Here is a 16,864-nt window from a genome sequence, read left to right as displayed (position 1 = left end):
TGACCACTAATCTGCTTTCTGTCTTTGAATTTTACTTATTCTAGATACTTCATATAAATGGAACTGTACAATATGTCTAGCTTTTTTTCACATAGCATGATGTATCTGAGGCCCATCCACCTTATTGTGTGTATCCATGCTTCATTCCTTTTTAAGATTGGATAATATTCCATTGTGAGGCTAGTCCACATTTTGTTTCTCCATTCATCTGTTGATGGACATCTGGGTAGCTTCCACCCTATGGGCTGCTGCTTTTTAAGATAGCTACCTCAGGTTGTGTGCTGATCACCAAGTAAGCAGTATGTCTTCACCTTGATCAGGGAAAAAGGACCTCTACCAGGATGACATAGTGACCCTAGATAAGAGGTGGCACATGGGCAGTTTACAGGTAAAATGAGGTCCCCAGGATGTTGTGTGTTTGTTTTGCCATGCACTGTTTGCCCTGCCCTGTCTTTAAAAATGGAATCAGTTGTCCACATGCAAAATTTGAGAGAATTTGTTCTGTGTGTGTGTCGCCCCTTCTTACCACGCCCCCCCCCCCCCATGCATCTGGATTTCTATCTTGTTACAAAAAGAAAACAAATCTTCATCAGGACTTGGCCTGTATCCACCTGGCAGCCAGCTAGAGTTGGATGTGGGCTGCCCCCTTCTGCCCGCTGTGGCTGGAAAAGCCCTTCCCAGGTCTTTACAGCTCTCTCCCCTTCTTAGTGAGGCCAAAGATCAGACCATTTGAGTTGCTGTTTTTTCTAATTAACAGAATTAGAGAAAAGTGAAAGCGGGCTCATGTCTCCATCAAAAGTAGAGAAATGAAATGAAAATGGCTGCTTCCCTCGGTGCCGCCCATGAGCTGCAGTCACTTTGCTGGGCAGCAGAATTAAGGGCAAAGAAGGGCTCCATTGAGAAGTGATGCACACTCTGTACAGTTCAGCCATTTAAAGGGCACAGTTCAAAGGAGTTTAACATATTCGCAGGGCTATGCCGCCATCACCACAGTCAACCTTAGAACATGAAAACAGTCATTTTACCACAGCCAGTTTAGAACACTTTCATCACCTCTAAAAGAAATCTTTAGCTGTCACCTCTCAATAGCCCTATGCGATTTGTGATCAAATATCAGAATTTTTGATGGCACTCCAGAAGGGATTGAAAGAGAAACTACACTAGATACGTCAGGCTGAATTCCAACGCGGACGTCTTTGGGGTATGACAGTGGCTTTCATTGCCAAGGAGGTGGGGGTGGGGGGGCTGACTCTAGTGCTTCATCATTGTTTCTCCTTGTTACCCTGCCCTGGGCACTCTCTTTTATAAACTCTCAAGACGACCTCCTCCCTTGGGACAGTGGGTACAAGATCTTTCCTTGGAGTCTTGATTCTAGCAAAATTATTTATAGTTGTAAGCAGCTCATTATTATATCCCAAGACTAATAACCTAGGCAGCTGTCTCTGACATCCAAGAGAAAGGAGCTGGTGGGAGCTCAAATACATTTAGCTCCTTGGAGTTCCCGACGTGGCGCAGTGGTTAACAAATCCGACTAGGAACCATGAGATTGCGGGTTCAATCCCTGGCCTTGCCCAGTGGGTTAAGGATCCCGTGTTGCCGTGAGCTGCGGTGTAGGCCGAAGACGCGGCTCAGATCCTGCGTTACTGTGGCTGTGGTGTAGGCCGGCGGCTACAGCTCTAATTAGACCCCTAGCCTGGGAACCTCCATATGCCACCAGTGTGGCCCTAAAAATAAAAAAAAAGTAAAAAAAATTGGGGCACAAGATCTGAGTAGACATTTTTCCATCAGAGAAATGCAAATCAGAACCACAATGAGATAACACATCACATCTATCAGAATGGCTATCTTCAAAAAGAATGCAAATAACAAATGCTGGTGAGGATGTGAAGAAAAGGGAACTCTCATATGATGTTGGTGGGCGTGTAAATAGGTGCAGTCACTGTGGCAAACAGTATGGAGGTTTCTCAAAAAAATTAAAAAGTGAGCTATTGTATGATCCCACAATTCCACTTTGGGGTATGTATTTGGAAAAAACCAAAAATACTAATTGGAAAAGATACATGCACCCAATATTTATAGCAGCACTATTTACAATTGCCAAAATTGTAGCAATTTTGGAAGATAAGATACATGCACCCAATGTTTATAGCAGCACTATTTACAATTGCCAAAATTGTAGCAAAATTGGAAGCAACCTAAATGTCTATTAACAGATGAATGTATGAAGAAGTGGTAGGAGTTCTCACTGTGGCACAGCAGGATGGTCAGTGTCTGTGCAGTGTCAGGGACATGGGTTCAATCCCTGGCCCGGCGCAATGGGTTAAGGATCTGGCATTGCTGTAGCTGTGGTGTAGGATTCCCTGGCCTGGGAACTTCTATATCCAGTGAGGTGGCCAAAGAAGAAAGAAGAAAAAGAAGTAATACACACACACACATACACACACACACACACACACACACACACACACACACACACACACGATGGGGGGAAAAAATATATATATATATATATATGTGATGGAATATCACTCAGCCATAAAAAAAATTTTGCCATTTATAGCAACATGGATGAACTCGGAAGGCATTATGCTAAATAAAATCAGTCAGAAAGGGCAAACACTGTATGATACCACTTATGTGTGGAATCTAAACAAACGAGTGACTATAACAAGAAAGATGTAGATGCACAGATAGAGAGAACTAGTGGTTACTAGTGAGGAAGGAGGGAGAAGGGAGGGGCGATATAGGGGTCGGGGCTTAAGAGGTGGGAAGTATTAGGTATAAAATAAGCGACAGGGATATATTGTACAGCATGAGGAATGTGGCCAATGTTTTATAATAGCTATACATGGAATATAACTTAAAAATTGTGAATCACTGTATTGTACACCTGTAACCTATGTAATATTTTATATCAACTATACTTCAATGTAGAAAAAAATATGGTTGGTTCTCTGGTGAGGAAAATTTCAGTTTGAAGTAGACAGCTGTAATGACCTTCCAGGTGTTGTCATTATTCTCATTGAGTATTCAGTTATGACACTTTGAATCCTGAAAGAGAAGCCACCACAGAAATAATTGACTTGCTGGAGAGCCATTGAATTTTAAATGAGGACGCCTCAGGGATGCTGGAATGTTCTCCCCTAAAGCTGGGCAGGACTCACCTTGCAGGCAGTCTTCTGTTTCCTGTTGGCCTAAGGTTGCCATATTTAGCAAATGAAAATTATTGGTGTTTATCTGAAATCCAAATGTCACTGGGAGTTGTGTTTTATCTGGCAGCCCTCTTTGGCCACAGCCCAGTATACATCATGGCTTTGTGTCTACTCTGTACCACTGGCCCTTTGAGTTGCAGGGTCCAGGAGGGCTTTGCCCACCTCAAAGAAGTGGGATCTCAGTGGGCAGGCACTGGGCTAGTGTCCCTTTTCCAGTTTGCCCAGCCAGGCCCCATAAACTGGCTGGGCAAAAGAGAGATTTTTTAGAAAGCATAAGACTTTGAGGTCGCTCATGGTGCTGGCTGGCTGTAGCCCAGATTTGGGGCCTGGCTTCATCATCTTGACCAGAGGCAAGTCGCTATAATTCTTTGGAACTGTAGTTTCACCTTTTTACTTGCTTGAAATGAAAACAGTAAAAATACCAGTAACCAGCATTTGTTTTAGGGCACTACCGTTTACTCATCTAATGTAATTAGCAACCCTAATTCGTGTGGTATCCCCCCACTCCCTGCCCTGGGCATCTCATTTGATTTTTACAATTATCTTTGGAGGGTGTCATTATGCCCATTGTATAGACAAACCAAGGCTCTGAAGGATTCAGAAAAGAACTCTATCCAATCCTCTCCGATATTTTATTTAATGAAATCAAGTTGAAATAAACCCCAAACTATGCCTGGAGGGGGAAGGAATTACTGGAGGTGGAAGGAAAAGCAGTGCCACTTACTGTCTTCATGTTTACAGTGTCCTGGTTGTCCCCTTCCCTGGCATCTCGTGCCTGGCATGTTGCCTTAGTCATGTTTATTGAGTGGCTAAATGGAACCCCAGGGAATGTTGAGGAGCATCAGGGCTCTGGTCTCTTCCTTAGTGGTATCGCGCTGCCCCAGCTCCTCCTTGGGCCCTGCCCGGGGTCCCTGCATCCTGGCCCCAGCCCCTTAGTACCCCCAGTCCTCAAGGATTCCCCAATCTCAGGCTCAGAGAGGAATTGTTCTCCCCTGTGGCTCTTTCCCTCTGCTGTCTCCCTAGATACCCAAATCCTCCTCATCCTCAGTCCTGTTGCAAGTCCTGCCTCCTCCACCAAGCCCTTCCCAACCAACCCAGCACAGTAGCATTCTCCATTCTCAACTCTTTGAGCAGTTAGTGTATTATCACACATTTTAACTGGTGTCAGAGCAGGAATTTCTCTTTGGTTATGTTCAGTATGAACCCCTCATTTTATGGATGAGGACACTGCGTACCAAGGAAGTCATGCGATATACCCAAGGTCACACTGTTATCTAAAATATGTGTTCATTGCCTGTGCACATCTGTTCCGGATCTGCCCTGGCCTCCAACCCCCATTCACCTCCTCGTTGTGGTGCCCTTTCGTATTTACCTACTGTGTGTGTATAAGTTTCTGTAAGGAAACCCAGAGAACACCCTTAAAAGGGGACGCCTGTCTTCCAGGCTGGCAATGGAGAGGGCCACTGGTGGGAAGGGGTACCTGGTGCTCCCAGCTGAGGCTTTTGTTTTCAAGGACCAACTTCTCTTTGGACATCTCTTACCAGTTATTCCCCCGCCCCCCGCCCCACCTGCCCCCCAGCTATTCTCAGGAGTGCTGCTCCCTCTTCCTCCCTTCCTTTCTTCCTCCCTTCCTCCCTTCCTTCCTTCCTTCCTTCCTGTCTTTTTACAGCTGTACCTGCAGCATATAGAAGTTCCTGAGTTAGGGGTCGAATTGGAGCTTCAGCTGAGGCTTATACCACAGCCACAGCAATGCTGGATCTGAGCCACATCTGTGACCTACACCAAAGCTTGTGGCAATGCCAGATCCTTAACCCACTGAGCGAGGCCAGGGATTGATCCCCCATCCTCATGGACACTAAGTGGCATTCTTAACCCGCTGAGCCACAATGGGAATTCTTGCTCCCACTTTAAACCTGAGTCCAAGCTGGATATAGGATGCTTGAGGCACGACAGAAAGTTAGGCATATCTAGATACTCTGGCTAACAACTTAGGGCTTTTCTGTCTTTCCTTGTAGATCGGCCTTTACTCTCAGCCTCCTTCCCTCCCGTTTCCTTGAGATGGAGGTTGCTTTTCACACCCTCTAGCACTCTGACTCCACTCCAAAAGAAAGCCCAGGTCATGGGAGTTTGTGTTTCTGATGGTCAAAGGCTAATCTTCAGCTTCTCTTTCTGATTTGAGGTCCATCTTTTCAGGGTATCTAACTTTAGGAATGGTTAGTCTTTAGGAAGATACCTACCACTGCCACTACTCAACAGTTTCTTACCCCAAACCTCAATGGGAAAAACATCAAATCACAACAGAAGTTTCTCCATATTCAATATGCTCTGCAGAGGAGTGGGAGGTGGGGGCTTGTGTTTATGGCATCTCCCTAACACCTAATTCTCTGAGATGGGTACACTCTCTTCTCTTTCTTAAGGATTCCTGTCCATGGTTTTTAGCCTGGTTGCTGGGCATTTGGCAAACCCTTGGTGAACTGAGTGGATTTGACACATCAAGTGTACTTTAGGGAAGGGGCTTGGGTGGGGAAGGAGGGTGGCGTGGGAAGAGATACGGGATGCCATCTTGCTTACCACCTTCTAGACTACCAAAGAATGCCCACTCCGCCTTTGTTCCCAGAATGTATTCATTCATTCACTCATTCAGCAGATATTTCTGGAGCGCCTGCTGCTTGCCAGGCATTATTATATTTGGTGCTGGGCACCAACAATGAATAAAAATAGCCTCTGTGCCTGCCCTAAAGAGCTATGTTCTCTGCATGCTGCTTGATGGATGACTTATCATGGTCTCATCAGTAACAGTGGGAGCACGGTTAATGACCCGTGTTTGATCACGTGTTGAAACACCTTCGTCTTCTGGAGATGCCTGGATTTGCTTTGATTTTTGTTGTGAAGTACGTACAGATGCTAAGATGGGTTTTGCCTCGAGAAGCCCCAGCAATGTGGTTACTCCGGTTAACCAAGACAGCCAATATGAGGCAAGAAAATAATAGGCAGTTGTGTAGTGTATGTGCTTTTCTTTACCCAAGACCTTTAAAGGTCAGTTTATTAGGGACTAATGAAAAATTAGGGGAGTGTGTGTGTGTGTTTGTATTACCATATATGTATATATGTATATACATACACACACATCACACATATATATGTACGGGGTAATTTAGTTGCTGCTTTACTTTTACAATAAAAGTCTCAGTTCTTGATGATTGCAGACTAGTTTGGTGCTCTGAAATGAAAAAGATACTAAGAATGAGGCTCAAAGGAACTTGATTTTATTTTCCCCTTTTCATTTTTATTTGGCAAATGAATGCCATCCCATACCAATATTTTCACCCTGTGCATATTAAAGTTTTAAAGTAAACAGCAGCAGAATTCCCGCCGTGGCTCAGTGGAAATAAATCCCACTAGGAACCATGAGGTTATGAATTCAATTCCTGGCCTCGCTCAGTGGGTTAAGGATCCGGCACTGCTATTGCCGTGAGCTGCGGTGTAGGTTTCAAATGAGGCTCGGATCTGGTGTGGCTGTGGCTGTGGTACAGGCCAATAGCTGTAGCTCCGATTCAACCCCTAGCCTGGGAACCTCTATATGCCATGAGTGGGGCCCTAAAAAATAAATAAATAAATAAAATAAACAGCAGCAACTCTGTTCTCCTAGTTTAACTAACATGGAAACACCTAATCCTCTTATGTTTCTTGATTTTGCAAACAAGGATTTGTTGGGATAAAATCTTTAAGGGGTCCAGTCACATGGACCAGGTATTTACTTTATGACCCCAAGTACAGTCTGTTAGAAAAGCAAAGGGATGAATTAATACTGTTCCTCACAGTCATTTTCTCTGCTTTAGTTTTCAACCACAGCTTGTGCAAATTTAATGGAAGTAGCGACTGTAGATAATTCACCCCATAAGTAGGGATCGGTCACTTCACGTTGTTCGTCACATTGTTCGCCAGCACTCCTTTCAACTTCCTGACCTTTCCATTTTGAGTATGTGGGGAAAGAAAGGTGATTTCCAGTTGCTCTTTCTAATACAATGGCCACTAGCTACCCTTGGCTATTGAAATGTGTGGCTAGAGTGACTGAGCTGAATTTTAAAACCTCAATTCATTTAAATGTAAAACCGGAAGCAGTTTAAGCATTTTCTGTGGTTGTTATTGTTGTAAAGCTGGTTTAGTGTGGCTGAGTTCTCGTAGCTTTTGCTTATCTGTGAAGCTTTTGATTTCTCCTTCAAATCTGAATTGCTGGGTAAAGTAATCTTGGTTGGAGGTTTCTTCCTTTTAGCATTAAGTATATCATGCCACTCCCTTCTGGCCTGCAGAGTTTCTGCAGAAAAATCTGGCAATAACCTTATTGGGGGTTCCCTTGTATGTTATCTGTTTCTTTTCCCTAGCTGCTTTCAATATTTTCTCTGTCTTTAATTTTGGTCAGTTCAATTAATATGTGTCTCGAGGTGTTCCTCCTTGGGTTTATTTTATATGGTACTCATTGTGCTTCCTGGATTTGAGTGAGTGGTTCCTTTCACATTTTGGGGAAGTTTTCAGCTATTATCTCTTTGAGTATTTTTTCTGTCCCTTTCTCTCTCTGTTCTCCTGGCACCCCTACAAGACAGATGTTGGTGCATTTAATGTTGTCCCAGAGTTCTCTGAGACCCTCTTCATTTGTTTTTGATCTTTTTTCTGTTCTGCATCTGTGATTTCCACTAATCTATCCTCCACCTCGCTTATGTTCTTCTGCCTCCTGTGTTCTGCTATTGGCTGCTTTAATAAATTTTTTTTTTCAGTTATTGTACTTTGCATCTCTTCTTGATTAAGTTTTATATCTTGTATTTCTTTGCTCAGTGTTTCCTATAAATTAGCCATCTTTGCCTCCAGTTTATTTCCAATGTCTTGCATCATCTTCAGCATCAACAGTCTAAAGTCTTTTTCCTGGAGGCTGAGAATCTCCTTATCACGTAGCTGTTTTTATGGGTTTTTTTCTTTCTCCCTCATCTGAGTTATAGTTCCCTGTCTTTTTGTTTTTATAGGTTTTTGGTGTGGTGACCTTTTTACAGATAATAGATTTGCAGCCTCTCTTACTTCTGGTGTCTGCCCCTCTTGTGGCTGAAGTTGGCAGTGGGGCTTGCTGTAGGCTTCCTGATGGGAGGTGCCTGTGTAGGTGGAGCTGATTCCTATCCCTCTGGTGGGTGGGGCTTTGTCTCTGGATAAGATTAGAGGTGGCTGTGTGCCTGGGGGTCTTTAGGCAGCCTGTTTACTGATGGGTGGGGCTATGGTCCCCTCTGGATTGTTGTTTGACCTGGGGCTTCTCAGCGCTGATGGGTGGGGCCAGATGTTCCCAAAATGGCCCCCTCCAGAGAAATGCACGCTGATGAATATTCCCAAGAGCTTTGCTTCCAATGTCCTTTCCCCACAACAAGCCACATTTACCCCTGTTTTCCCAGGAGGTCCTCTAAGAACTGCAGTCAGGTCTGACCCAGATTCCTATGGAGATCTTGCTTTACCCTGGGACCCAGTGCAGGTGAAAATCTGTGTGCGCTTTTCAAGAATAGGGTCTCCGTTTCCCCCAGTCCTGTGGAGCTCTTGTGCCTAAGCCCCACTGGCCTTCAATGCCAGATGCTCCGGGGGCTCTTTCTTCCAATGCCAGATCTCCAGACATGGGGCTCAGAACTTTCACTCCTGTAGGTGAATCTCTGTGATGCAGTTAGTTTCCAGTTCGTGGGGCTTCCCACCTGGAAGGCATGGGTTTTTTATATCACGTAATCACTCCTCCTACCTCTTGATGTGACCTCCTCTTTGTCTTCTGGAGTAGGATATCTTTTTGAAAATTTCCAGTCCATTTTGTTGAAGATTGCTCAGCATTTGGTTGTAATTTTGTTGTTTTTAGGAGAGAAGTTGAGCTCCAGCCATTCTATTCCACCATCTTAATCTTGTCTCAGAAATAGATTTCTAACTAGTCTCCCTGTGTAACATCTTTGCTCCCTGACTAATTTCCACGAGGATGCGGGTGCAATCCCTGGCCTTGCTCAGTGGGTTAAACATCCATCATTGCTGTGCACTGTGGTCTAGGTTGCAGACACAGCTCAGCTCCTGAGTTGCTGTCACTGTTGTTGTTATTGTTGAGCACACCTTTGTTGGGAAGCTTATGTGTTTGGAGCAGCCTGGTTGTGTACATCTACTTTTTCAACTGGAAATTTTGTGAAATACAAATTATTTCTGGTGAAAATGTAGCATCCAAATTGAGATGTGCTATGAGTGTAAAATACACACCAGATTTTGAAGACTTCATAAAATAATGAATGTAAAATATCTCATTTAGTAATTAATAATTTTTGTTTTGATTACATGTTGAAATGACCATGTTATGGATATATTGGGTTAAAAAAATATATTAAAATGAGTGTCACCTGATTTTGGACCTTTTAAATGTGGCTACCATAAAAGTTAAAAATCACATAAATGTCTCACAGGAATTAATACAGAACAGCACTATCTGTGGGATTGGAACAACAGGTTCCATATCATGGTCCACGGGGATCTCACCAGTTTGTTGTTGTTGTTGTTTGTTTTTTAAATCTTTTTAGGGCCGCACCCTCAGCATATGGAAGTTCCCAGGCTAGGGGTCCAGTCAGAGCTGTAGCTGCTGGCCTCCACCACAGCCGTAGCAACTTGGGATCTGAGACACATCTGTGACCTACACCACAGCTCACGGCAATACCAGATCCTTAACCCACTGAGCCAGGGTCAGGGATTGAAGCTGTATCCTCATGGATAGTAGTCAGATTCGTTTCTGCTGAGCCACGATGGGAACTCCATCACCAGTTTATTTTGTGAGAATATCACAATGAGCTCAGTTAAAAACAGAAACAAGGAATTCTATGTCATGGTAAATCATGACATATATGTAGTAATTCTGTTTTGTTTTTTTTTTAACTTGTCAAACTCCGATGGTCTTCGATATTTTTTGATTGAAACATCATATACTTAATTCCTTTTGATTGAAATCTCATAATCTAAACTTCTAAACTTTCAGCAACTCAACTGGTTAAGAGAGCCATGCAACAGTATGGTTTAATAAGTCTAATTATAAAGAACTTTGTAAGGCATATAAATAATTTTATGCCATAATCACCATAGAAATTGTGGTTAAAAGCTCAGATTTTGGAGCAGGGTAGACCTGGCCTCGAATTTCAGATTGGCCACTTTCTAGACTAGCATTTTAAACTTACAAGCTTTGATTTCCTCATCTGTAAAATGGGACAATAATAATCTCTACCTGATAGCATCATTATAAGGATGAAAATGTATGGTATAACTCATGTAAAATGCCTGACACATGAGAACTCAGTTTGTTGATAATTACTGATTGCGAAGTTACTGTTGTTATTATAAAGTATTTGACATTGTCTTCCAAGACTCTGTCTGCTCTGTTGCTGTCAGAGCTTTCATTCATTCATAAGTTGTGTTTAGTGTTAAAATGCTCTCCTTGTGTCTTATTCTTGACTTTGCTTTATTCTTTTTTGCCATGTTCCACAGTTAGCCTTTGATCTTGAAGTTTCTCTTCTCTTACTCTGTATTTTCTGTACTTGGCACACTTCAGACCTCTCCTAAAGTTTTATTTATGAGTATGTATTGGGCACTTTCTATGTGCCAAGCTCTCTGATAGGTCCTAAGAGTACATGGGAGTTCCTGTCATGGCACAGTGGAAATGAATCCTACTAGGAACCATGAGGTTGTGGGTTCGATCCCTGGCCTCCATCAGTGGATTAAGGATCCTGCATTGCAGTGAGGTGTAGGTCACAGACAGGGCTCGGATCCTGCTTTGCTGTGGCTGTGGTGTAGGTTGGCAATTGTAGCTCCAATTTTACCCATAGCCTGGAACTCCCAGATGCTGTGGGTTCAGCCCTAAAAAGCAAAAACAAACAAACAAACAAATCCCAACAATTAGGAGTTCTCACAGTGGTGCAACAGGATCTGCAGTGTCTCTGCAGGGCCAGGACACAACTTCAATCCCTGGCCTGGCACTGCAGCTTGGATCTGGTTCCTGGCCTGGGGATAACATATGCAAAAAAACCAAAAAACCGAACAATTAAATGTCCCAGGTGCCCTGATAGAAGTTGGAAGAGAATCCAGTGTGGGCAGGAGCAGAAATGAGACAGTGGATTCTACCAAGGTGATGATTAGACAAGACTTCTTGGAGGCAGTGACAGCTGAATTGATTTGATGAATGAACAGGTGTTGAGAATAAGGCCTAAGCTTGGAGAAGAAAAGGTGCAGGGCTGGTATAGAGACATGACACAGCCTGGGGCTGGGATAGTGAGTTCAGGAAATGTAAAGAATGGCTGGGTCCAAGCACATCAGACTGGAGAGAGGGGCAGGGATCCAGCCCAGAGGGCTTGTGTGCTTTGCCAACTAGTTGGTGAAAGACACACTCAGACCCCAGGTTTGGAAACGAAGACTAAAGTTAGGGGTGGAACCCTGTAAGGAAGCTATTCTGAGAGTCTCAGTGAAGAGACTGAACCAAGCCGGTGGCCGTGGGGATAGAAAGAAGGGGACTGGACACAGGGATTCAAGATGACTGTGTGGCAATGGATATTAACTGACCTTATTGTGGTGATCACGTCATAGTATTTGTGTATATCAAGTCATTATGTTGTATAGCTTAAACTTGCACAGTGTTATATGTCAATGATGTTTCAGTTAAAAAAAATCTGTTTCCTTAAAAAAGAAAAAAAGAGGGATGTGGAGTGGACTCCGTGAGCCTTGATGACCGATGGGAGGAAGGCAGTGAGGGAGCTGGAGAGCCAGCGCCGTTCAGGATTCTGGCCATGGTGACTTGGGGGATGCAGTCCTCTTGCTAGGATGGGCTCTGAGGAGAGGAAGCTGGTTTGGGGACAGAGAATGAGATCAGTGTCATTTGTGGTGGGTCTGAGGCGCTGCAAGGAGGCGGGCCCAGCAGCAGTTCCTCTGTGGGGCTGAGTTCAGGAGAGAGAGCTGAGCCATGAGCTCTGCCACCATGTAGAGCTGGTGCTTTCTCTTGCTTTTTCTTTTTCCTCTTGCAGGACTGTTGCCACGCATACCAGCAGCAATCCCTCCAAATATGCACATGCGCACACACACACACACAGACTGCATCGTCACCACCACCACTCCTCTCCAACCACACACACTCTGAATGCTCTCAGAGTCATCTTTCAAAGCACTTTCTGTCATGAGCTCTCTTCCTAAGAAGGGCTCATTCAGTCCCACTTCCTCCTGGCCCCTTCTCATCCTCTCCAAGGCAGGTTGTACCAACCAGGAAGACATCTTCCTCTCAGAAAGCAAGCAAACCATCTCTGTGCGATGCTCTCTAACTCTCTGGCTTCCCAAATGTCCCCCTGCAGAGCTCAGTACTCTCCAGTGGCGTCTCCTTAGATTTGGAGGAAAACCCAAACTCCTCACTGTAGCTCCGAAGCCCTCTGTTACAGGGCCCCTGGCCATGTCCCCAACCTCAGCTCTTGCACCTCCGCCTCCGTCACCAGATTCCTCTTCCTGGAATTAAAAACAAAACAAGCAAACAAACGCACTTGTTCCTGCCGTGGGGCATTTGCACAGGGCAGTTGTACACGTTTGTGCCTAGGTCTTCCTTTCCCCATATCTCCAATGTTCCCCCTCCGTTTCTTCATCTAGTTCTCAGCCCAGGTTTCTCCGAGCGGCCTTCTCTAATCCCTGCCCGTCTCCATCCCATTGCCCTACTTTATTGACCTAACAGCGATTACTGCGGTCTGAAATGGTTTGATTTGTTTACTTAATGTATAGCAGGTCTTTCCCCATTAGCGGTAGGTAAGCTCTTGGTTCCTGCACCCCCACCTCCAGCACCTAGCACGGTGCTGACACATAGCAGGCACTCTTTAGACATCTGTTCTCAGAGCTTGAAATCTTGGCAAAACATTCCCAGATGAAGGTGTTTTACCCTCAGCCTCTACAGCGAAGTTGTTTGAAAACAGACTCCAGTTTCTGGAGTGATTTTATCTTTGGGGGTGAGTGGGGAGACAGCTGCATCAGTCAGATTCCCCATAGGAAACAGATGTACACTCCACAGGAGTGATAAATAAATAAAAGGATTATCCGGCTTTAGGGGAACCAGCAAGGGATTGTGAAGTATTGCCAAGAACCTGCCAGGTAAAGGGCTGCAGCCGCCCTTCCGTCACCCAGAAGGGAGAGAACCTGCAGAATAAATGCCCTGACCTTTGAGCCTCTCATCTCTGAACATCGTGAACAGAGGATGTGCTTACAACGCCTTTTAAGAGCATAGACTGATGTGAAAGGGAATTATTCCTCAATGTCTGTGAACTTGGAACCTCATTGAATGTTATGTGAAAATTTGCTTAAGTGGATATGTTCTGAAACCAGGTTATTTTGGGTAAGTCTTAGGAAGGATGAACAACAGTGTAACCCTCCATAAGAGCATTTCCGTGGTGTCCCAAGGCCTGACACACAAGGACAGTTGTGGTCATTTTTGTGTTTGCTTGTTTTGGTGCGTCGCTTATGGCCACAGTCATACACTCTGTTTGCTTCTCAGGTCAGAAAAAATTCTCTGTAGGGAAGTGGACAGTTAATGTATCTTCCAGGGCACTTTCTCTGTCTGGGCTGACTCTACTCTGAGGCTGATAATATCAGTAAAGGTTTAGTAATGCAGCATTGTCCAGTCAAGTAATATATTTTAGGAGCAAAAAAAAAAAAAAAAAGTGATGTAATTTGATGGTAAAAAAAAAAGTTAAGTTCTAACATAATCTATTCCTTACCGTTTGTTGCGAACTCGTAATATAGACCACGACTCCCCAAATGTAACAAAGAACAATAGCTACTTTTTTTTTTTTTTTTTTTTTTTTTTTGCTTTTTAGCACCGCATTTGCAGCATATGGAGGTTTCCAGGCTAGGGGTCCAAATCACAGCTATAGCTGCTGGCCTACACCACAGCCACAGCAACACCAGATCTGAGCCACGTCTGCAGCCACACCACAACTCTTGGTGACACCAGATCCTTAACCCACTGAGCGAGGCCAAGGATTGAACCCGCAACCTTATGCTTACGAGTGGGATTCGTTTCCACTGCGCCACAACAGGAACGCCAATAGCTACTTCTTTTGAGTTTCTACACTATACCAGGCACTGGAGTTCCTGATGTGGCATCTAACAATCTCACAGAGTTAGTAGAATTATTGCAGTTTTATATATGAGATGCACTTAAAGTCATCAGCAAGAAAGGGGGATTCAGGATTCCAACTCCCATATGTCTGATGGGAGACATATGTGGACGCCCTCAGATGGGGACTTTGGGGCCCTTATTTGAAGCCCGCCGTGGGATAAGGATGGTCAGCTAAGATGACAGGACCAAGGGCGATCCTGAACTACTCTCTTGATTTCCTCTCTTTGGAAGTCAGCCACTGTGGAGGAGAATGGGCTGTGGAAAGGGCCAAGTGACAAAGCTGACACCACTGGCGAAGGCCCGTGAACCAGCCTCCAGCTTCTTGACTCACTGGGAGAGTCTGGCAACCTCAATCTCCAGCCTATTCTTCCTCCAAATTGTAGATCAGCTGTCACTGTCCTTTTGGTCACAGGGCTTCTGCCATGTGTGTGAGGTTCCTCTTTTGATATCCACAAAGCTGTCCTGTCGTGTTCTGAGGAATTCTTGGAGCCCTGAAACCAGGAAGAGGATCTAGAGTTTAGTTTCCAAATGAGGAACCCAAACTCATTTGTTGTACAATTTTATTATCTTTCACAACTCAAAGAAGGTACTAGAAGGTTGGAGGAGGAAAATGAGGACGAGGAAAGGAATCAAGCATACAGGTAAGTCATTTGGATTCTAACACTGAAAAGAAAAAGTGGAAGTCAACAAATTTAGAAAATACCGATCAGGTGGAATCATTCGATTTTGCTAACTGAACCAAGATTGCCTAGTGGAGACAGGCCCACGATATTTGACATGCTGGCGTTTAGACAGAACCAGAATTTGGAAACACTCTAAGAGCATTTTGAGCTTAAAAAATATCATTAGATCTTGCTTAAGATTTTCTGTAGAGTAATGGAGAAAAATGCTTTGTATTTCTGCTGGTCAGTAACTGCCCTAAAGTCCCTAAAGTCCGCTTTCTCAACATGGTAATTCCAACATCACTGGAGAGAAGGACCCGCAGGGAAAAATGCTTCAGAAGTTTTCCCCAGAGCTTCTTTTTAAGAGGGATTGACCCATGCATGTGGCGAAGTTGCTCTGTTTTGACGACCTCCTTAAAACGGACCTAGTGAATTATCTAATTTCTCCCTGAAGTCAGAGCTTACTTTTCATACTTATTTTAAAACTAGTAGAGTCTGTTTAATTCAAGGTTTTTGGCTCATTGATCAGAGCGATCATGTTTTGAGCACCTGCTGTGCACCAGGCACTGTGCCAAGCTTTTTATGAGCATTGTCCTACCAATCCTTATGGCAATTCTGTGTTTTGCCACCATCTACAGAGAGAGCAACTGAGGCATAGAGGTGTTGTCCTCTTGATATCCTAAATAATACAGTCATTCTAGAAGTTCAGGTGAACTTCTGTATATATGGCTAAGAAAACTAAAACTAAAATAGAAAATAGAGTTACAAAGAGACCATTTATTCAACAAATATCTGTTAAGTGCTGGGGGAAAAAATCATGCTTGTATGTTTGTTGGTTTGCCAGGGAATAACACAATGGTACTACACCTCTCTAATTCTAAAATCTCTGCTAAAGTAGGAGAAAACCCCAGAGTTTGAAAGTGCTGTGATGGAGTTCCCATTGTGGCTCATCGGAAACAAATCTGACTGCTGTCTGTGAGGATGCAGGTTCGATTCCTGCCCTTGCTCAGTGGGTTGGGGATCCGGCATTGCCATGAGCTGTGGTGTAGGTCGCAGATGTGGCTCAGATCCCACGTTGCTTTGGCTGTGGCGTAGGCCATCCGCAGCTCCAATTCATCCCCCTAGCCTGGGAACTTCCATATGTGTCTTGAGTGTGGCCTTTGGAAAAAAAAAAAGAAAGTGCCTGTGATAAGGCAGAGGTTTGGGGCTTTTGATTTCTTGTTTAGCTAGCTGTGTTCCTGTCTCTTTATAATTCTAAGGGTATTCCAGACTTTTTTTTTTTTAAAGCATATAACACCAAAAGAGAAGATAGGGGAAGGGAATGCGGGATTTTTAGAAAGTTGGGTCGGAGGAGGTGAGAATAAATGGGAGAGAGGAACATCTTTTTCCACAGAATTTGCCCAGGTTCCTATTGTACTGTCCATATTTGTTTGGACTTTGAATCCTGCGAACTCTTTCCAGCACTATCTTCATGTCACTGTTAACTAACTCCCTGATCTCTCTGAGGCTGCCTGCCTCAGATGTTCGGTCTGCAAAGAGACTGTTAGTCAAGTACCCTCGTGAGTAGCATTTCCCCGTTTGAGGAAGTCCCCGTGGCCGCTGTTGGACGGGGGTCACTAGCTTGCAGAGAGCTGGAATGGGAGGCAGTGATTGGCCGGATGGAATTTAGCCTCCTTCCCAGAACTGAAACCGTCCCAATCCATTTGTTGGCTCAGCACTCTAGGAAGCTGTTTCAGGAAGCAAACCCACAAGGAACTAAGAGCCGAGTCATGTGTTCAGGAGTGACTCACTGAGGCTTTCTACTCCAGCACCTGACC

The 16,864-nt window shown here is 44.3% G+C and overlaps 1 protein-coding gene across 40 annotated transcripts in view; it reads left to right on the top strand.

The window, feature by feature from the left end:
• RBM47 (RNA binding motif protein 47) overlaps window positions 1-16,864 on the top strand; it is a 303,668-nt gene that overhangs the window by 152,765 nt on the left and 134,039 nt on the right. For 2 of the 40 annotated variants that reach the window (XM_084971932.1, XM_021101127.2), the window contains exon 1: window positions 14,963-15,026. The exons of 37 other annotated variants lie outside the window; for them this stretch is intronic. The gene's annotated coding sequence lies outside the window, so the exon portion shown is untranslated. Of the gene's footprint in view, window positions 1-14,936; window positions 15,027-16,864 lie in introns of those variants that run through there. One more of the 40 variants, XM_084971922.1, reaches the window with a different exon arrangement.

This window comes from Sus scrofa, chromosome 8 (genome assembly GCF_054392235.1).
Source record: "Sus scrofa isolate SSC_HxYL_T2T_F1_AM1 chromosome 8, Sscrofa_HxYL_maternal_Yorkshire_Landrace_v2.0, whole genome shotgun sequence".
Classification (NCBI taxonomy): Eukaryota; Metazoa; Chordata; class Mammalia; order Artiodactyla; family Suidae; genus Sus; species Sus scrofa.
This window is presented reverse-complemented; position numbering and strand designations above follow the sequence as displayed.